The sequence below is a fragment of the Anas acuta genome, chromosome 8 (assembly GCF_963932015.1).
Source record: "Anas acuta chromosome 8, bAnaAcu1.1, whole genome shotgun sequence".
Lineage (NCBI taxonomy): Eukaryota > Metazoa > Chordata > Aves > Anseriformes > Anatidae > Anas > Anas acuta.
The window spans coordinates 22403997-22424852 of NC_088986.1; the positions used below are offsets into that span (position 1 = coordinate 22403997).

General features: G+C 52.3%; 1 long non-coding RNA gene across 2 annotated transcripts; it reads left to right on the forward strand.

Moving 5' to 3' along the window:
• Nucleotides 1–4903: 4903 nt before the first annotated feature.
• LOC137860504 (uncharacterized) lies at nt 4904–20509 on the forward strand. Of its 2 annotated transcripts, XR_011098955.1 has the most exons (4): nt 4904–5021; nt 17411–17497; nt 17586–19308; nt 19724–20509. It is a non-coding gene; the product is annotated as an uncharacterized lncRNA (long non-coding RNA). The 2 variants fall into 2 exon arrangements; XR_011098954.1 differs by having other exon boundaries at nt 17586–20509.
• Nucleotides 20510–20856: the final 347 nt, after the last annotated feature.

Sequence of the window (20856 nt, forward strand, 5' to 3'; positions counted from 1 at the left end):
ACCTTGGTCCAAGCGCTCGAGCTCTGCGGGACCTCTGTTTATTTGTGTAAGATGCTCTTCTCTTTCAGCACTGATTGTTCCTCAAGGCGAGGGCTATATTTAAGCAGCACCCTGTGTTTACGCAGTTGGCTGATGTGGTGTTGTGAAACCGTTGATTGAAGCCTGCTAGAAGACGGAGGGTACTCAGTGCAGATGGACTTTTTCCCCCGTCAGCGTGCCAAGCTCCAGCCAGCCTCCGCTATTTCGGAGGCTCGTGATCTGACCGGCTTCGGGCGCTGTCACAAGGATGGAGAAAGGCCTGTCTTCTCACTCAAGGGACACTTCTTGCCAAGCCCGGAGGCAGCACGGCTTCTCAGTAAAGTGGTTGTAATAATGTTTTAACATGGGCAAAAGAAAAAAAAAAAAAAAAGAGACAAGACCTCCCTAAACCTTGTTCAAAGGGCTGGTGGAAATGGAGTCATGGAAATTTTTGACAAATACAAAACAAAACACAGCCGGAGGCAGAAACCCAGCATGGAAAATTGGAGCCCAGTTAAAGTCTGGCAAAATCCTAAGTGGAGAAACATCTATTCTATTCTCTTCTGTTCTGATCCTAAAAAGCTGCCTGATGTTTCCTCTTCTCTGGGAAAAGAGGTCCGAGGTGAAGACTCACCTCGCTGCATGACTGGGAGGTGATTGCATTTGTCACGGGGGTGGTGATATAATAGCCACGGTGGACAGAAGAGCACGAGATGTTCATGGGGGGACAGAAACCTCATGGAAAAAAGAAGGAGACGAGGAAACAGAGTCCAGGCTCTGGTTCAGCCACCGATCCCCTGGTAGCAAGGGAAAGGTCAGAATTTACATGCCCCGTCCCCCAGAGCTTGAAGAAGGGATCGTGGGGATGGCATGCTGAGTGAGGGTGGTGGCAGAGGGGAGATGCTTGGTAAAGGCAGGGGGCAATGTGTTCACAGGGAGATGGAAAACACTTTTCCTGCTGGGATATACATCCCTGTGTCCTGTTGGACACCCCGGTGAGGAGTCAGCAGGGAGGGACGTGATCCTGGCACCGTTGGGACCGCTCCTGCCTGGGGCCAGCCTGGCCACGTCCTGCCTTCTCCATCTGGGACATCCCCGGCCAGTGACTCAGGGGCCTGAGGAATGTGTGTCCAAGCCACTTCCCCCCGGCCATCTGGGGAACGTCCTCCCCCTACAAGTCATCCTTGAAGGGCCAAAAACTGCCACTGCCTCCATGTCAGGCACTGGGCTGTGCTGGGCAAGGTGAGGCAGCAGGGAGGGAGCCGCTCCTGCTGATGGATCCACAGAGAAGTCCGAAGAATTTGCCAGCAAGACAAACCAAATGAACCCACCTGTGGTTCATATAAAATTTGGTGGGCGCCTTTGCATGTACCACCTGGGTTCATTTCTCAACGTTAGATAAACCTGGGCTGGAGACGAGCATTGCCATTGGAGCTACTCAGAATGCTGTGGTGTATGAAGGTGAAAACGAAGTCCTGGCCTCCAGGTTCTTCAAGCCTTTGGCAGAAAAATAAATTAATTTAGGAGCCCTTGCTTTCAGCCTTGCCCTCTTTAGGTACCAAGATGTTAGAAGTCCACCTCCCTTGGTCCAGGCTTAGGTCCGAGCCCCTGCTTCTTCATTTGCTGGTTTAGGACATTCATCCAGCACACCCAGCCAGGGGGACCGGGCCATTTCTTGGTCCTTTCTCGACCAAAAAAAAAAGTGGTTGAGGCTCAGATCCACCCTGCCCGCCGGCGTTAGGGCAGGGGAGGCTGCCTGCAGACATACCAGAGGCGTGCTGCTCTGTACCTGGGCTGGGCGCACAGGGGACAGGCTGCCAGCTCGAGCGCCGGGACGGACACGCCGCGCCGCTTGCGGTTAGGGTAGTCTTGATGCTTAGATGGCAGCAGTATTAAATGTGCATAAAGCAGACAGACTGGTGCTAAAGTACTTACTGGGAACATTAATAAACCGTGGACCACCCTTCCTCATCATGTGATGTGGTTCTGTCTATAGGCAAGATATGTAAAAACAATTTAAAATTAATTTAGCTTTTAAACCGTTTAAAAACATATAAAAAAACACAACCTTTTGATATAGGATTGGGCTGTTTTTCCAAGTGGGAAAATGTTCACATCAGGATTGATTTAATTTTTTTTTCCCCCTTTTAAATCATAAACAGTCCCGGTACAAGAAACAGTAGCTGTTATTGATTAAAAGTTCATTTGCCTTGTCTTTGCTGATGATTGATATTTGGGAAGGAGGGATAGAAGAAGGGAAGGGTGTTGTACTTTGGAGAGAAAAAGAAAACGTGTCACATGTTACCTGCATCTTAGAATAATGTTAGTGTTGGAAGGAGCGCGGCTTGCGAAAAATAATAATTGTTTTAAGGTTCAGCAGATCCTGGTCCTTTTCACCTGCGTTTTAATGTGCTAGACGGGCCCCCTTGAAATAGCAGCGTGATGCAGGAGGGGAGCGAGGCAATTGCATTTCCAAATGGGATTTTTATGGCCCGTTGAAGGAAAGCAGCTACCCACTGGATAGCGCCGCGCAGTTTCCAGCGGCGGGCTTTTAACGCTTCCTTTCGCCAGCACGTGTGCCGTGCTGCCGAGCGGGAGCTGCCGCCGCACCCTGGGGTCACGCTCAGCCCCCAAAACCTCTGGATTTTTACGGGCACCCCAAAACCTCTGCAGCAAGCCAGGGGTGCAGGACGCAGCCAGGGCTGAGGTGGCAGTGGTGGGATTTTGCCCTCGGTGCCTCGCCCCGGGGACGTGGGCATGGGTGCACACATCGCCCTGGGTGCTGCCCTGCCTTCGGTGAGCTGGGAGCCCGAAGGCTTTGCAAAATCTCTGCCCAGGAAGGCTCCGGTTTCAGCCAATTTACGTGGAAACCACACCGGAGGGACGCTGGAGGTGGAGGTCCCATTGGCTCCAGGGCGTTCAAAGGAGCTGGGTTCAATGGGGCATGAAAGGCGCTTCCCAGCCAGAACGTTTTCTGGGCAAACAGGACGGATTCAGAGAAGGCAAAATTCTGCAAATTCCTCTCCATTCCCCGAATTGTTGAAACGGGGAACAGGGTGAAAAGAGAAGCGTTTTGCCTAGACGTTTTCAAAGCAGAAAGTTTCTTAGTTTTGTCTTGGCCCAGCCTTCGGTTTCAAGACCTCCTTCGGTTTCAATAAGAAATAAAATTCCTGAAAAAAAAAAAAATACTTAAAACATCTGTCAAAACAGAAACTTCTCAGTAGAACTGAAATCGGCTTTTTCCAAGACTTTATAATTTGCTGCGAATATTTGTGGCAAAATTTCTTCCCGGCTCGTTCCCAGTGCTGAACCGGCGGGGAAGGAGCGCACCGGGATCCGCGGGGCGCCTTGTTCCCGGCACTGCTCCCAAGGTTTCTCAGCGTGTGGGGAAACTGTGGCACAAAGAAACCCGACCAATTTCCCAAGAAGAGGAGTGTGGGACTCTGTTGCTTGCTTTAATAAGAGTGTGTGTGCTGGTTTACGCATTGGCGTGGTGAAAGCTGCCCATACCCTGGGCACAAACAGTGGCAGCCCAGAGGGAGGCATCGGGTTCCCACCTAAAGGGGCAGAGTTAAGGGGATCTCAGCCTTAGGCTGGTAACCTTAGCTTAAGCTGATGCCTTACATATTCCAAAGACGATTTTGTCCGTAAGGCAGAGGCATCTGGCATTTTATAGCATTTTCGTAGGTTTTGAACTGATCTGAAAGGAGGAGAGCGGAAGGGAAAGGCATCCCTCTGTCTGACACGTGTGGATGTTTTCCTGGCCTGCTACCTGTGTAAGGGCAGGCATCTTTATATCCTCCTGATTTTATTGCTGCCTTTCCCATAAACAACGTGCCCTGCCTACAGATCCCTTACACGGGGATCACATCCTGCTCCTCCAAAGCACTTTATCTTCAGGAGAAGATAAATCCCCCCGAGAAGCAGAATCCCTCTGAGCCATGGGTCTGGAGCAAGGTCCCCCCTGCCCTGCTCAGAGGGGATATGCTCATCCCGTAAGGTCTCCCCTCCAGCTCATTAACGACTTGTGTTAATTATCATTAACCCTTTGCTTGGCCTAGCACCATCCCTGGTGCCTCATACATCGTAGGTCATGTCCACATTGCAAGGTCCCTTTGCATCCACTGGTGGAGCAAATCCAGGAGGCGAGATCCCAGCTCTGGGTCCTGGGTGGCAGCACCAGGGGACAAGTGACACAGGGGGGCCACCCCCTGTGCAAAGCACTGCCCTGTGGAGCCGGCACCAGCCCTGACCTGACGGGACTTCTGCTCCGGAGGAGATGGAGTTTCAGGGCTTTGCAGCGCGCGCACCCGTGCCAAATCCCGTCTCCAATGCAGGCGTTCCTAATCATGCATAAATACGGCGGTGGATATAGCCGTCTGTGTTGCTCCAGAGAGAGCCTTTGATCCTGGATTGAGAGCTCATGTTTCAGGTGTTTGGGCAAATCAAAAGTACAAAATAGAAACTCCAAATTGCCTTGTAATTTTTAAGAGGCAGATCAGGAAGACGCTGCTGGCTGGATGGGGAACAGATGTCTCTCCATCAGCTGCTGTCCGGAGCCGAGAGGCAATGTGGATGCTGATGGTTTGGAGACCGTGTCTGAGAGCTTGTGGGTCCTGTCTGGGGAGGGCACCAGGTCCTGTCTGCCTGTCTGTCTGTTCAAATGCCAGCTTTGGCTCAGAGCTAGCCCTGTTCCTCCTGCTCCTTTTCACCTTTGGAGAACCCCGTGCACCTGAGGAGTGAACGAAGCCCCCAGGGTGCAGGTGGGTTGGCAGCAGGGCCCTCCTGGGGCCAGGCATCATCATCAGGAGGCTGATGGGGACACCTGAGGGATGCTGAGCCCTATAAAAGGGGAGGGAGGCAGGCTCATCCTCCCCTTAGTACCAGCAGCAGCAGGAGGTGGAGGAGGATGAGGAGAGGAGGGGATGAAGGGGAGAACCCAGGCATGGAGGATATTTCCCATGCCACTTTTTGGGCTGTGGGATGTCCTCACTGGAAAGCAGGTATGCAAAAAGGGGTGAACCTTGGGGTGCCTGTGGGGGGGGCCCTAAGGAGGACAGCTTGTGCTGGAGCTGGTGAGGTGCTCAGTGTGGATACTGCCCAGCTCCCCTTGGTCTCCAAACCTCTCAAGAAGCCCCAGGGCCCCCACGCAGCTGGGGCTGGGGCTCGTCACTGCCTCTGAGTCAGCGGAGCCTTGAGGTTAGGGCAGGGCTCTGAGTCACGGCTGCTGGAGCCGTCGGGGCAGCTGCCGGGTGCCAAGACGGTTTTTGATGGAAAAGAGCAAAAATTGCCCTTGGCATGGAGAGAAAACCAGAGCAGGGCCAGGCCAAGAGGCTGCTTTGGGGGTGGGAGGGGACAGTGACATTCTCTACCTTGAAGGTGATGGTTTGGGGGGGGTCTTGGTGCCTGGCTGGTCCTCACTGCCTTGTTGTTGGTGTGGAGGAAGGCTGCATCCTCCTCCTCCTCCCCACTCACCTGCTGCCCTGGGCAGGTGGGCGATGGGGATGTGCTGGCCCTGCCCTGTGCCTGTATTTCCATCCTCTGGGCAGGATGGGGCCCTCAAGCTGAGGCTGGGATTTCCTCTGGGACAGTTGGGGGGACCCCTAAGGATGTGTTGGGGAGCCCACAGTTGAGCCTTGGTCCCAAAATGTCTCCTGGCAGAGGATCTCAGAGAGGATTTTCACATGCTCCTGGGCTGGAGGAGCACCATCAGCCTTGTCCTCATTGTGGTGCTGGATCACAGCGCGGTGCGTGCTCCCCTTCCTCCCTCTGTGTCCCACACCCCCTGGCCCGAGCCATGTGTCATCCCTGCAGCCCTGGGGCAGGGGATGGAGCTGCTCGTGATGCTCAAAGCACGCTTTGGCCTTGGCTGCCAGTGATTTATGCTCCGGGCAGGAGGCCTGGCCCTGAGAGCGCGGCTTGGCCACCGGCCCTGGGCTGGGAGCGGAGGGAGCAGCTCAGCCCCACCGAGCTGACCTCAGGCTGACGGGTGCCAGCTCCAGCGCCGTGCCTGTGAGGTTTCGGGGCTGTGTTCCCCTAAATCTCCCCCAGCACAATGAGGGGGTGCGGGATGTGATGGGACAGCTGCTGCGAATTAGTCCTTGCTGCTAAATCGCCTCCGTGCCCTCCTCCCCCAGCCCCGAAAAGCAAGCTGCAAACCCCTCTGAGTTTATGATCTGTGAGTTCATGCAGCCTCCATTAATTTTATGAGTAGATTTTCCTATATCTGCTCTCATATATCAGCCACGGGAGCAAGAGGTGGCGGCGGGGGGGACGTGATGTAAGCCCGGGCTCGTGGGGAGCATCACTCCATCTGCTGATGGGGGGGCTTTGGGGGATCCCTGTGAAGAAGGGGACACTTCTGAAGTCCCCAGGTTTGCTGCCTGTTCTGGGAGGGGATGGGATTTGTAGAATTGTGGAGTGACCTGGGTTGGAGAAGACCATCAAGTCCTAGGTTGGATAAGATTGTCAGGTCCAGCCATGGGCTTAACGCTATGAAGTCCACCACTAAATCATATCCTGGAGTCCCACATCCACAAGTCTCCAAATACTTCCAGGGATGGTGACTCCACCACTCCCCTGGGCAGCCTAACCAGCTGTTGTGTGAAGAAGTCATTCCTGATATGCAATATAGATAGAATCCCTCAGGTTGGAAAAAAATCCTTAAGACCATCAATTGTCCCATTCTGTAGGATGGAGAACCAGGGAAATGGGGTCAAATTGGGATGAGAATTGGGAAAAGACCAAAAATCACCCAGGAAAGCAACAGAGGTGGGAACCCCAGAAGGCTCTGAGCCCCAGACCCCAGGAGCAGGTTGGAGGTGGGTGCTGGGGACCTGCTGAGGGTCCCTTCCCCAGGGACCTGAAGCTTTGCCCACAGCCACTGCGAGCCACCAGGCGGAGGGAACGGGGCTCCTGTCTGGGAAATGAACTTGATAAATTGAGCTTAAAGCTCCACTGGGCAGAATAATGTGGATAATGAGAAAGCGCTGGAAAAAAAAAAGCCCTTTTTTCTGCATTAATTTGCCCAGCCTCGGCAGCAGAGCTGCCTCCTGTGTGCAGGGAGCATTAACCACCCCTGGAGCCCATGGAGCAGACTGCAAGGACGGAGCAGGGGGGCACAAACCCAGGCCGTCCTATAAACTTGTGGGGTAATTGGCAGCACGGCGCTTCCTATGAAACCCAAGAAGGAGCTAAGTCCTCCAGCAGGGGAGAGCTTTCCCAGGAGGGTGCAGGGCACCAGACTGGAGATCCCAGCCTCATTTTGGGTTCATTTCTCCTTCCCTTTCCATGGGGACCTTGGGGGACTGTTGCCCAGGTGCCACTCGTGGCATGGGCAGCATCACGGGGTGCTCACCTGGCACGGGTCCTATCCCCTGTGCCAAAGCTCCCTGGGCTGCCAGAGTGCTTTATTTTTTTCTCCTAGCAGTGCTTTGTTTCCACTGATTACCAGGGTCGTTTTCAGCGACATTTTTTGATGATCTGGTCATTCCTTTTGAACAAAACCTGACAATTTTTGTTCGCCTTGCCAGCGCTTTGTATCTGTTTCCCAACTGGCAAGGCTTGGGAATTTTTTAGCAGCTTTATGTTGAAAGGCTTTGGGGATTTTTTTTTTTCCCAGGATCAATTGTGCAGTGGAAAAAAAAAAAATCCCATTTTTCAGCTACCTCTGTGCATTGGTTCTGACAGAGCACCCTGTCCCAAACCAACAGTAACCAAACCACAAAAATTGTTCTCAAAGAAGCAATCAAAAAGGAGAGAAAAAGAACCCGACCAGAATTTCTTTTTCTCCCCATATTCTGAGAAAGCATGTGAATCGCCCTGCTTTCAATTCTTCCCAGAACATCGTAGTAATGTTACAAATTTAGTCATAAAGCTGCGGTTGAATTATAGTTATCATTGTAAAACAATAATAACTATGCAGATACTTATTATGGTGCATTAAGTTACAATGATAGTAAATCTGTCAGGATAACCATGGCAACTCTCTGCGCTGCGCAGTAGGAATCCTGCGATGTTATTGATAAAATCTGCTGAACTCTGCTGTCTTACCCTCCGCAGAGCCGCTGCGGCGTTTTATTGTAAATGGTGATTAAATGATGCAAACCATATCTCCCCCGGCAGTCATTTGTTCTGTTCCTTCACTCAAAGCCCCGTGAAGGGCTCTGTGATTCGGCACGGGGGAACCGGTGATAATTGGGGACCCCGCGTGGGACTTGCTGGGGGAGATGCTCGTGGGATTGGGGACTGAAGGAAGGGGTCCCAGGTTTGGTTTGCCTTTTGGGGGTGGCTGGGGTTGGGTTGGGCTGGAAATGGGGAGTGTATCCAACAAAAATGTTTGGTCTAGAGGATGCTAAGCCCTTCTCTGGGCTGGAGGTGGTTATGAAGCTCGGCGTGGTGATGTTCTGATGTGCTTAAAGACCCTGTGTCACCATCCCCAGCCCTGCCAGCACCAGAATACCCCATGGGAAAGGTTGTTTCCCCTGGATCATCTCAGGGTGAGGGAAGATCACGCTTCTCTAGATGCCTCCAGGAGCCAAACCAGTGTGGCTCCTTCCTAATCTCCATTGACCTCGTGGATATGGGGCCCTACATGTGTAGGATGATGTTGGGTTGGGTACCAGGCTGCCCAGGCACATGGTGGCACCAGCAGCTTCTGGCACATCCCACTCATCTCCACGGGTTGTGACACCTTGGGGAGACCCACCTGTGGTCCCCATCCCATTACAGAGTGGGGACACTTCTTATCCTAGAGCTGTTTTCAGCCTCGTTGGCCCGGGGATGCTGAGCAGTGATAGCAGCCAGCGGAGAAGCCGCAGGGTGATGTGTGCTGGGGGCAGGCTCTGGCTCCACTGTGCCCGCCAGCGTTGCCCAAAACGGGTTATGTTTCTCCTTTTGTCATTTTTCCATTGTAACGCTTCACGCTGCTTTAGGAAAAAAAAAAAAAGGCTAATAATTTATCACCATAATAAGGATTTTCTGGCTGAAGAAAAGCCCATTAATGTCTTGCTGAGTATAGGAACCCAAGTTCTGTTGCGAGTGTTTATATTTTCTAATTACTCGCAGATGACTCCAATTGTGTCAGTGTGCAGCTGGGTATTAGGCTGGAAGTGCTAGCTGCTTTATGCCCCGTTTGTTTACTGGCTACTCTGCTCCAGCCTGATGAGGCCGGGAAGAAATTCAAGAAGTTTTCAGAAAGGGGAGATGCTGGGAAGCACCAGCCTGCCTGGGTGCCCCCTCCCTGAGCTGTGCTGGTCCTGCAGGGTGCTGTTGGTGTTTTTTTATATTTAATCTATGGCTCTGTCCCAAGAAGGGATGCCTGGGGTCAGCTGCTGGGCCCCAGAGCATGACTGGTGTGAGCTGGTGAGGCTGACATGAAGCTAGTGAGAGAGCTCACCCTTCTGAGTGCCCCTTAGCCTTCAAATCCTTACAGCTTTTTTTATTATTTTTTAAAAAAGAGAAAGGTGACTTTACTTTGCTCACTTCTGGACCACAAATATTCAGTCAAAATCACCCCAGGATTGCAAGATAGGGCTGGTAGGAAATGTTCAGTGCTTCCTTATTTAGTAATATTAAATAATAAGCTGGGGGAGATGTGTCCTGCCCCAGCTGGAGGGCAGCCTTCGCCCTCCTCGTGCTGTGGGCTGTCTGCACCTCCCGTGCACCAGCAGAGCAAATACAGGACTGAGGTAGGGATGCAAGAGCATTCCCCTGGTTTTATGATTTTTTTTTCAGACTTGGTCATCACAGAGGAAATTTCCATGGGGGGAAAAATCTAAAATGGCATTTCCCCCTCTATTTTTCTTGTGCTGGCTGACATGGCCAGGATCCCCTGCTCCAGCAGAGGAGCCCCAGTTCCTGAGGCAGTGTTTGGTGCAGGAGGTACAGCACGGTGTGAAGGGACCCATTCTGCAGACCAAGAGCTCAGGAAATTGCCTGGAAGGGGCTGGGGCCATCATCAGTCTCATTCCCCTCTTGGATGGAGTGGCTCCTGTAAAGCTTTGGGATGCTCCACCAGCCAAGCATCACCTCAGTGCAAGTGGGTGAGAGATGCTTTGCCAGAGAGGGAAATTTGGGAGCACTTACATCCTTTCTGAGCAGCTTAAGGGAGGCTGAGAGTTGGTCAGGGCCCCGAAGGGCTCTGTTTCATCCTTGCTGCTCCTGTGCAGCCCACGAGAGTCCCCCCATTGGTGCTGTGCTGCTCTCCCTGCTCCCAAAGACGCTTCTGCGACTTGTGCTTGCCACTGCTGGCTTTTTTAATTCCACGTAAGGCTTTGTGGACAGATTTCCTTTGTTCTTTGCTGATTGGAAACTTATCGGTATAATTACACCAACATATGTTTTATAGGTTGCGTATTAACACCATTAAATGGCGATCTGGTATTTACTGTAAGTTATATTAACTGTTACTGATTACTGTTCCTACAAACGCTGACACAATTATTGAATGAGGTCCATTTTAAATCGTGAGCTCCCCGTATACGCCACTGTGCAGTGCTTTTCTCTATTACCCAACTGAGCAACGGGGCTGGATGGAAGTATCCAGGCTCCTTGATGTATTATGTGGCTGAAAGCGTGATGGATTTCATATGTTGCAAAATCCGAGCTCTTATTTAAAAATAATAACCGGGCTCTCCAGGTTGCCCGCTCTGCTCAATGCCCTGCTTCCTCCTGGCTTCAGCAACAAGAAACCCCCAATATCCAGCACACCATTCACAGAGCCTAAACTCACACAATTCTCTGTGGTTTGGGGTTTTTCCTTGTTTCTACCCACCTTGTGGATGCTGAGAGCCCATCTCTAGGGTTTCAGCTCCCTGGTGGGCAGGGGATATGGCCTCGGAGCACGATGGCCTCATCCTGCCCCTTTAGGGGCTGGGATTTGGGTTGTCCCCAGGGTGGAAGGTGCAGTGGTTGGGGATTGCTGTGGCTTGGTGCTGGCCATTGGGTCTGATGGGGAGTGGGGTTTGGTGACCCATGGGCAGACATTTGGGAGCTTATTAAATGGGGGAAGCAGGTGGGGGGGGGGGGGGGGGGGGGAATAATATTGGCTTTATGGAAAGGAGCTCTAAATGACTCAGGATGCAATAAAAGCTCAGTTTCCAGCCGAGTAGATTGGGTTACACGTTGGGATGTGGGGTTGGAGGGGGGAATAATCTCGTGCCTCTGGTTTAACGTTGTGCTGGGATGGGGCACGACCTTCCCTCCTGCTCCTGGGGGTGTGGGGCTGAGCTGTGGGGCTGGGGCTGGCCCCAGGATCTCTCCTGCTCCATCCCTGTTGGGGATGGCAGCGGCACAGCCTCTGATGGGCTGCTTACGGAGGAATGTGCCTTTGATGATATAGGGCACCTGGGAGCACTAAATGATGACTTACAATGGGCTGTATAAAAATAAAGACTCGTTTTGGCTGTGGCTTACAAATGGAAGTTATCTCCCCAGCTGTCCGGAGGGGCTGGGAAGCCTTTGCTTTATCCAGTTTGCTTCCAGGCCTGACCAACTGGCGGTGGGTGAGCAGCAGAGGTGGTGGAGAGCCCCAAACCATCCCTGTGCTTATTTTGGTGGGGGATGCGGGTCCAGGAGGGGTGCTTTTGGCACGGGGTGCTGCTGCTGGACTGCTCGCCTGGAGTTCAGGCTCAGCAGGTGCTGCTTGCTCCCAGGATGAAAACACGATGAGGACCTCACTGCCTTAAAATAATAGTGCTGGGTGCTGCCCTGCCTCTGCCCTTCCCTTTGGGGATGTGTGCAGGGGGCAGAGCTGGGCTGTGGGATGGGGTTTGGTACCCACTGATAACCCCGAGGGCTCACCCCTTTGCTCGTGCACCTGGTAGGAGCAAAGAAAGGCAAATAGTTGTGAGGAGAGCCCCACAGCATGTACTATGGGAATGACAGATGGAAATACATTTTTTGAAGCATTCTTGCTGCAGAGCTGCCTCTTTGAAGTGCATTGGAGCGATGCCCTGTGCCAAGAGCATGGGGAGAAGCCGTGAGGGCCGGCAGAGCTGGAGCTCACCTGCCCCCATACTGCAGGTCCCTGGCACGTGGTGCCACCAGGGAGGAGGTTGGGGTCCCTCGGGATCCGTCCTCTGCAGGCAAAACCCGTGGTGAATGCAGGTCTTTAAGGGGAGATACTGTGCTGAACTGTGTTTGTCAGAGGTGTGGGCTGTTTGCTTGGGTTGGGGTTTTCCCCTCTCTGTAAGCCTCTTTTTGGGAAGGAGAGGACTAAAGATTTGTGGGCTTTTTCCCCAAAAAAAGCTGGAATAGCATTGCTTTTCCTTCTTGTTCTCAGGACAAAAAGTTCCACGTTCAGTTCTGGGGAGGCAAAGAGGGAATGGGCACCCCCAAGGCCAGGCGGGGTGGCAAGGCCTTCAGCTCTGTTCATGGCATCCCTTTGGGTCAGTCTCCTCCTGATTAGGGACTGAGGGAGCTGATGGGTTTATTTTGGGGCTGCTGGCAGAGTCCTGACACCTCGCAGCCCTCCTCTCCTGCTCCATCCCCGGGGAGGATGTGGGGAGGCCTGTGGGGATGTGGGGCCCTGCTGCGCGCCGGCTCCCAGCGTGGGGCAGCGCCCGGTGACAGCGGGCTGCGGTGCCACCCCCTACCTGTTTGATCTCCTGGTGCAAAGACACATGTGCTACGAGCATGTGATAAAGTTCCTGTGATAACATGGAGATGTGACAGCTCTGGGCTGGCCCCCGGCAGGCCCCGCTCTGCGCTGCAGATGTTGGCTGTGCAGGGGGTGCTCTCGGCGGCGCTGCGTGGGCTCGCGGGGGTACCGGGGGATTTGGTTCCCTTCTGGTGGGAAGAGACGTTTGGGGTGGGGGTTTGAAGGGGATCAGGGCTTGGGAGCTGAATGATGAGTTGTTCCAGCCTGGCAGCCACAGGTCCTGCATCCACTTTGTCCTTCTCTGGGTGAGGTGGAGGAGCTGGGAGGACAAGGGGCATGTTCCTGTGGGCTGTGCTGCTCATTTGCTGAAGGAGCAGGAACTTTTGTTATAGGTTTTGATCGATCTGAGCAGGTTCAGGGCTTACCCTTCCAGCTCTGGCTCTATTCCCCACTAGTGAATGGGGAAACCGAGGCACGCGGGCTCACTGCCATCCCCCACACCACTGGCAGTGTCACCCGTGTCGTGCCTGGAGGTGGCTGTGCCCGGGGCAGCCCCGATCTCTCGCCACGTGCTCACGGGCAGCCAGAGCTGTCCTCGCTTCCAGCCGGGCCCACGGCAGTTCCGTTCCTAATAAGTTAATCTGATGGGTTTTGTCATGAGCAAAACAAGAAATCACGTTTTTAATAATAAAAAAAGGGTCCTGCATCTTGTTAACATCTGGAGTTCAATCATTTCTGTGCTCAAAACTGTGGAATGCTTCAGCACGATATAAATCTTGCCACTCGCCATACATGGGCTCCAGATGGGGAGGCAGCAGCCGCGCTCGCTCCTCACCCACCCGGGTGCTGCCGGGCAGAGCAGGCAGCATCACTGGGCACCTCCAAAAAATATTAAACCTGGAAAGGGGCCGGGGATGCTCCTTGGGCAGGTTACAGCCCCTGCCACTTCTCCCATCTGCTTGATTTCCCTCATGGTCTCCAGAGATGGAGGGGTTTTTGGAGATCTGAATACAGCCATTGCCCCTTGGATGCTTTTAATGGGAGCAAGAGGATTTATTTGCTCTGAAAGTTTTCTTTAATCTGTGTTTAAACCTGAAAAATCACATTTTTCGGTTTAAGTAAAGATTTTTGCATCGCGAGGCCAAAACTTGAGGGTTTTTCGAAGCTTTTGGTATTTCAGACAAGCCAGGCAAATTTCCATAGAATAGGTTTTCTGTTTTTCTTTTTCAATTTATTTTTAAAAGTTGCCTTTGACTGAAAAATGATCTGCTAAAAACTGCTTGGATGGAGGTTTTTTCCACCAGCAGGCAGGGCACTGATGTGAGCAAGCTGGCAGCTGACTCCGGCGTGGAGCTGGGCAGTGTTTGCTGGAGGCTGGGCGCTGCTTGGGGTTTTGTTGGCACTGTAGGTTCAGCTCCTATCTGCTTTAGGCACATCAGGTCGAGTATCTCTGGGCAGAATTGAGGAGAGAGGGTGGGGGAGGATGCTCAATGAGCGTGTTTCTTTGCATTCAAGCGCTTGTGTGCCCAAATATCTTGGGCACAAATACTAGGGTTTTATCAGCTGGTGTCTAGGGCTTGTTCTGTACCTTTAGGTTATTTTTATATGGCCAAGAAGCAAAAGCTCCGTTTCCAGTGGATTTAAAGAAAACTAGAGGTGTGCCTGCCTGCTGTCAATAGAGATGCTTCCCTGAGCCGGGGCTGGAGCAATGCTCTCGGTGTGGCTTTGACAGATGACGTACCGCCCCGACACCCCCTTCCCCCAGCTTCCATGGCTGCCTTATTTATGGGCGAATACGGAGCAGAGGCATATGAAAATCATTTTTCACTTTTATCGGTTCGGCTGGGGAAATCAATGCGCTGCTGTGCGAGGGCTGGCGCGAGCTCAGCGCCGCTGAGAGCGGCTCGTGGGCGACGGCAGCAGCAGCGAGCGGGGTCCCGGGGCTGGACGGCTGCGATGTCGCCTCCCCTTGGAGCGCACACACGCGCCTCGTGCCTGCGGAGGGAGGATGCTGATGTGTCACAGCCAGGGATGTTGGCCACCAGCACCGTGCTGTCCGCAGCCAGGCTGCTACGGCGGCTCCAACTTGCTCCGAAATTCCCCTTTTCCTCCCCAGAATGGTTGAGGTGTGTGAAGTGAATCTTCATGTAGAGTGTTGTCGTCTTCTTGAAGAAGTTGGGTTTTAGCTGGAAAGCAAAAATAAAACCTAGCTGGAGATTAAAAGGTTTTGGGCCAGGGAACAATAGATTCACAGAAACTAAACAAAAATCAGGCAAAACAGTTTTGTTTTCCATTCCCATCTTTTTTTTCCCTGGGAACCAAACTGCCCCTCTTTCTCCAGAGGAAGAAATAGGCAAGATAAATCCACAGCAATCAATGCCAAACTGATCTGGGAGTAATATTCCTTCCTGACCCCGAGATCTGCGATGTGCCTAACCCCAAAGGTCAGCGGGGTGCTCAGCCAGATGCTGGGGTGGCTTCACAGCGCCCTGGGGCTCCTGCGTGGGAGCAGGGAGAAGATGGGTTGGAAACCATCTCCTGTGTTCAAGCTCCCCATCAGGGCTATATAGACATTAAGGTTCATCCACAGCTCCTCTGGTTTGGGTTTGGTGTTTCTGACCAGGCTCTGTGCGTGGTGAAGAGGAAGGCTCCCATCCTCTTCCTTGCCTCTTGATGCCGAAGGAGACTCTGGGCTTGCTTTCCTCTCGTCTACGGTTGAATGTCGGCTGATCTTGTTTGCTAAACAAGAGCGCCGGTGGCAGAGGAATTAGAAGAAATCCCTTCTTAATTGGAAACAGTGAGTTTGTGTATTTTTTCAGTTGTCTATTTTGGGCCTTGTAAAATTAAAGTTATTAACTGTAATGCAGCGGTTTCCAGATTCCCACAGCCCTTTACAATAGCGGGGAAATTCATCCCAGGTCACTGGGAGCCTTTAATGAATACATTAAGGCTTATTATTAAAATAAAGTACTTGCAGCTTTATGGGAGACATCTGGCAAGGATGCTTGTCTCTCTGAAGGCAGCTCGGCTCCACGAGTGTCCTCTCCCGGCGTGCCCCGGCGGCTCCCCGCACGTGGGTCTGGGACAACGAGGGGACTTGTGGAGGTGATAGAGAACATTTGGGGTAGACCTGTGACTGCTTTATGGGGTGAGGACTGGTGTGATGCCCTGCCAGGATGCTCAACATCAGGGGATGGTGTTAACCAGCCTCTTTGGGGAGTGTGGGTGCTGTCGGAGCTGAGCTCTTGGTGCAGGCAGGTGGGCTTGGCTTCGTATGAAATCTCACCCATGCAATGGCTCTGTTTCACATGGATCCATCCCAAAATGATTCCTTGGTGTGGCGAAGGAAGCCGGGAAATGAATCCCTGGGGTCTGGAGGAGCTGGTGGCACCCAGGGGAGAGGGGACACGTGGGACGAGCTGCGCCTGCGTCCCTGTGGCGGTGTGGTTCGGAGCAGCGGGCGATCTTATCGCTGCTTTATCTCTATCCAGGCTTGATCCCCACAGAAAGCAGGGCCACGTGGCGGTAATTGCATTAGGAAAACAAACTAATCTCCGAAGGGACACAGAGCAGCTGTTGGGCTATCGGGGGAGATGGAAGTGGCCTGCCAGCTCACACAGCCAGGGCTGCAGGGGCCGGGGAGGGAATGAAAACAAGATTTGGGCACGGGGCTGGAAGAGTGGGGAGAGCTGGGCTTGGCTGCTTGGTTGCTGAGTGCCAGGTTTCTTTGGCTATGTTAATTTGGGAACATGTAGCACCAGGAGATGGGGATGCCACCAGGTGGGGACCCCCCAAATCCGAGCATCTTCGGCTTGGGGGGAGTGGGAGGAGAGTAAAGCAGGTCAGGGTCCTGCCAGCCGAATCGAGCCCCTGGCTCAGAGCAACCCAGCCCTCAGGAAGGTTAAATCCAGATCCAAAGCATCTGGCTCGGCCCCAATGCAAACATTGTTGTTGTTTCTGGATTATGTAGTTTAACAGAAAAGAAAATCCTATCACTAAGTAGTGCCAACAAGATACACGCTTGTCTTGTATTTAGTCTATCCTATGAACTTTATTAAGGCTCGTAGAGAGGGGGATTTGAGAAAGCCCAGTATTATGTGACTCCCAAAAGTTTTCCTGAAAATAAATTTTTGCCATGTTCTTCCACAGCAGTTAATTAAGACTTCTATTAAATGCTGACAGGCGCTTGATAATGTTATATATTGCAGCAGGCTCTGTTCACAGTGTTAAAATTATGGCAGTAAAACAGTTTCCATTATAACCCTTTTCATAAGCTAATAACTTCTGAAAACATTTGTGTCTCAGGTCGAAATTTTTTGCATGCCTGGTCCTCGCCTAGTTGTGAACTTCTTGGAAACTTTGAGCAAAATCCACCTCGTCCTTTCTGGGTTCTGGAACTGAGGGGGAGGAAAAATAAACACCTTATTTTCAGTGGTAGGATGGTTGGGGGGGGAAGGTAACAATTTCTAAATAGATGGATGAGGGGGAAGGTAACTGTTTCCATCTGAATAAATGGATGGCAGAAGCATGTGATACCTGAACCTGGCTGCAGAAACAGATAGGACAGTCTGAAGGCACGAGCTGACAGCATCTCTACCTCCAGCATCTCCTATTCTCTGTTAGCAGAGTGCCTGGGGCTTGTCCCACCCCTGAAAATCCTCTCTGGCTTAAAAACATTCAGGAACCCAATGGCTGAGCCTCATGGGGGTTCACTTGTCACCCATGAGACATGACTCTTGGTCTCAGGTTTAAAAAAAAATGTTGGTAATATTTTTTTTTTCCTTCTGCAAGTGCTTTGGAGGCACTGGCAGTATTTCTCTTCTCTCGTGGGGATGAAGAGTCAGTCCTGAAAAATTTTGCGAACCAGAAAACTTCAGGGTAAGATCTTCTTAGGTCAATGAAAATATTTTTCTTTGATAATTTTAAGCTTCCTGTTTTGATTATTATTATTTTTTTCTACAAGCAGCCTAATCCATTGGAGAAAAGACCTTTTCAACTAAAAACCCTGGGATATGTCACTGAAGGAAATGCAGAAGCCAAATGCTCGGACAATTTGAAAAGGCACACCAATTTTTTTTTCCAAGATGAAACAAATGCTGCAGCTCCCCTCGCCTGCAGGAAGCTCCGTGGATGTTTTCACACCAGCAGCTTCTCTGCTGACTCCTGTTGGGCCATGGGCAAGCTGTGGCCATGGGGCAAATGGACCACCCTGAGCCCTCACTGGACTCTTTAGTTGTCCCAGGGACAAATTTAGGCAAATGTGTTGAGCTGGTAAGCAGCCTGGGACAAGCTCTACTTGGGTACTGCTGAAATTCAACATCCTTCTTGCCATGCCCTCTCCAGGGTGGCTCTGACAACTTGGAGGAGCCCCAAATGTGGAGGGAGTGGGAATCTGGCTCTGGGTGGCAGTCCTGATGCGGGTCCCTGCTCAGGTCTGGAGCTGAGGGGGGATGGAGGCTGCTGGGTGGGCTCCTGGCCAAACATATGCCCTGGAGAGGAGAGAACAGAAATGCTCTGCTGATAAAGAAAGGATTCTTGGAGGTGCCTCCAAACCCCTCCCCATCAGCAGGTGTTCACTGGGCAAAAATGGGATGAGCGAAGAGGGACCAGCACGTAGGGAGGGAATGGCATCGGTGCTTTTGTTTCCAGAATTGTGGAAGTACTGCAGGCCTGAGATGGTGGAAAGGAGGAGCTGCAAAAGGTCAGAAACATCACATGGGGTTTGATCGGGGATGTCCTGAGGTTTTTCAGGATGTCCACATGTGGGTGGCAGCGATTCCTTGGGGAGGGCACGTTATGGGATGGGTGGTGTGTCCATGGGCTCCACGTGCTCCTTGGTACAGGTCTGCTGGAGCCAAGGGCTGTGAGACTTTGAGTCCTACCCCAGATTCCCCTCAGGAGTGGAGGAAGCACCAACGGGTGCTGCTTATGGTGGTAATGGCCCAATATCACCAGCCTCAGCATGCTCTGGGTGCATCCTCTGGCTTCTCCAGACTGCGGAGATAGCGGGGCGTTGATCAGAGCTCGAGTCCTGTTTGCTGCTGTTGCACGCTCTGGGGTGGGGAGGAAGGAAGCAGGGAGGCTCCTCTCCCCTTGGAAAAAAAGCAGGGATGTGCATTAAGCTTTCTCCACTGAGTATTTCTGCCTTTTGCCTCCGAGCCGCCCCCCTCCCCGCGCATTCCTGCACAAACCCCTTTTGTTCGCTGCCCTCAGCCAGCATCCAGGCAGCAACAGCAGCCCAGATGTTCCCTATCAAACACAGAGCCATGCCAACAAACTTTGGCACACATGAAAGTGTGCTGAGGAATGGGCCTCAGCAAATACCATTTTTTCCCTCTCCCCTCCCATTCCTGCAAGTATTTTTAAATGCTAATGGCTTCCACGCTGCGACAGCCTCGGGAGGGGGGCTGTGAAATAGCGATGAGGGGCAAATCTGCCCTGGTCCCAAGCCCCTCGTTCCCCTGACGTGGACAAGCTGGTGGTGTTTCCCCAAGGGAGATGCTGCTTGGAGGCAGCAGGCCCAGCCCAGCCTGCAGAGGGGATGCAGACAATGGTCTGGGGAGAATTGCAGTAAATCGGGGTGATTGCGTGAGTCCGAAACTCTGCCTATAGGGGCAACAAATCTGCTTCTGTGCAGGACGTCATCTTGAGGCTGTGTGCTTTGAAGGAGGAGCTCCTATTGCACCCCGGTATGTAAAAACCATATGGGTAACAGCCACTGAAGGCACATACGTGTGCTCCTGTGTACTCTACTGTGTTCTCTACCTGGCAGGGCTGAGCCCTGCCCCACCTCCCCGGGCAGCCAGGCTCAGGAGACAAATGCCTACCCTCACCCATGTCAGCTGAAGCAAGCAAAGGCTGTTTTTGCTAGAAAATCCATCTGATCTAAGAGATTCCCATTTGTTTTGGCACCAAGGCTCTTCAAAGAGAGCCCGGTCGGCTTTTCTCCCCCTCTCCTCTAATGGCAGCAATGTATTTTTTCACTCCTCTCTCACGTTGTAAAGGCTGAAGTGCTTTTGCTTAAATTTAAAAATCAAATCACATCTGGAGGAAGCCCAGACCTTGCGAGTTTCCACAGAGGGTGGTGAACCTCTCTCTCTCTAGATGTCTGAGATAATCTCCTTGAGGAACTCGCCCAAATTTCCATCCTGGAACGAGACCCTTCCCTTTTTGCACAAGAAGGGATGGCACGAGCCACCACCCCGTGAATTCAGCGAGAGGAGGAGGAGACGGATGAAGCCCCAGGAGAGGGGAGAGCAGATATATTTCCAGCCTGGAGCTGAACGGCGATGAAGCAACGAATGCGGAGAGGTTCAGAGGAATAACCAGATGTGCATGCGATGGCTGGGGCTGCAGAAGGGAGAGAAGATTGTTTTGCAGAGTCCAAGTGCAGGAGTCATCCTGGCTGTGGATATGCTCTCCGGGCGGCTGCTGACTGGCTGTACTGGGCCGTACTGGGCTGTTAGTGGGCAGGGGTTATGGCCAGCCCACCCCAAGGCTCGTGCCTCTTGCAGGGGGACAGTGACCCTTGTGAGACAAAGCCACAGGTCATTGTCTTGGCTGCAGGCTTGGAAAATAAATGTAACCCTGGAGAGAAGGTTAAGGTAGAGTCAGCAGAAGAAAAATGGCCCAAGCTGTTGAAAGCCCCTTTCTCTCTGGAGGGATGGGGAAGGGGAAAGCAAGGTTGTGGTTAGTTTTTTGCAAAAGGCTTGTAGGGACTGCTTCTAGAAAGCAGAAGAAGCTGCTTGAGCGCTGCTGAGTCCTCAGTTCCCTTCATTAAGGGGAGAAGGCAGCACAATGAATTCGCCATTAAAATAGTAATAATAAAAAGCCATAGCCCCTAAACTATTCTGTTTAAAAATAATAATAAAAATTAAGAGGTAGTTGCCATTTCACATGTGGTCTGGCTTAAATCTTGGGAGCGACGTGGCCCCCGAGAGCTAACCTGCTGGAGCAGATCCCCGCTGGGTTCAAAGGCAGGGGCGAAGCCTGGAGCTTGCTTTCAGCCTTGGGTTGGGCCTGCAAAGGGGTTTGAAACCCTGAGTGAGTCTTGGAAGATCTCTTTTCATGACCAAGCAGTCTGTGGGAAACATACGTGGCTAGATTTGCATGAAGGGAACAGTTTGGGACGTGAGGCGAGTCTCTCCAGATGCTCGCTGGATTGCTTTGCGGCGCATACAGAAAGCCTGCAATCTTTGGGGCTTTATATAAAGCCTGGAGGACAAAGGTCCCCTCTG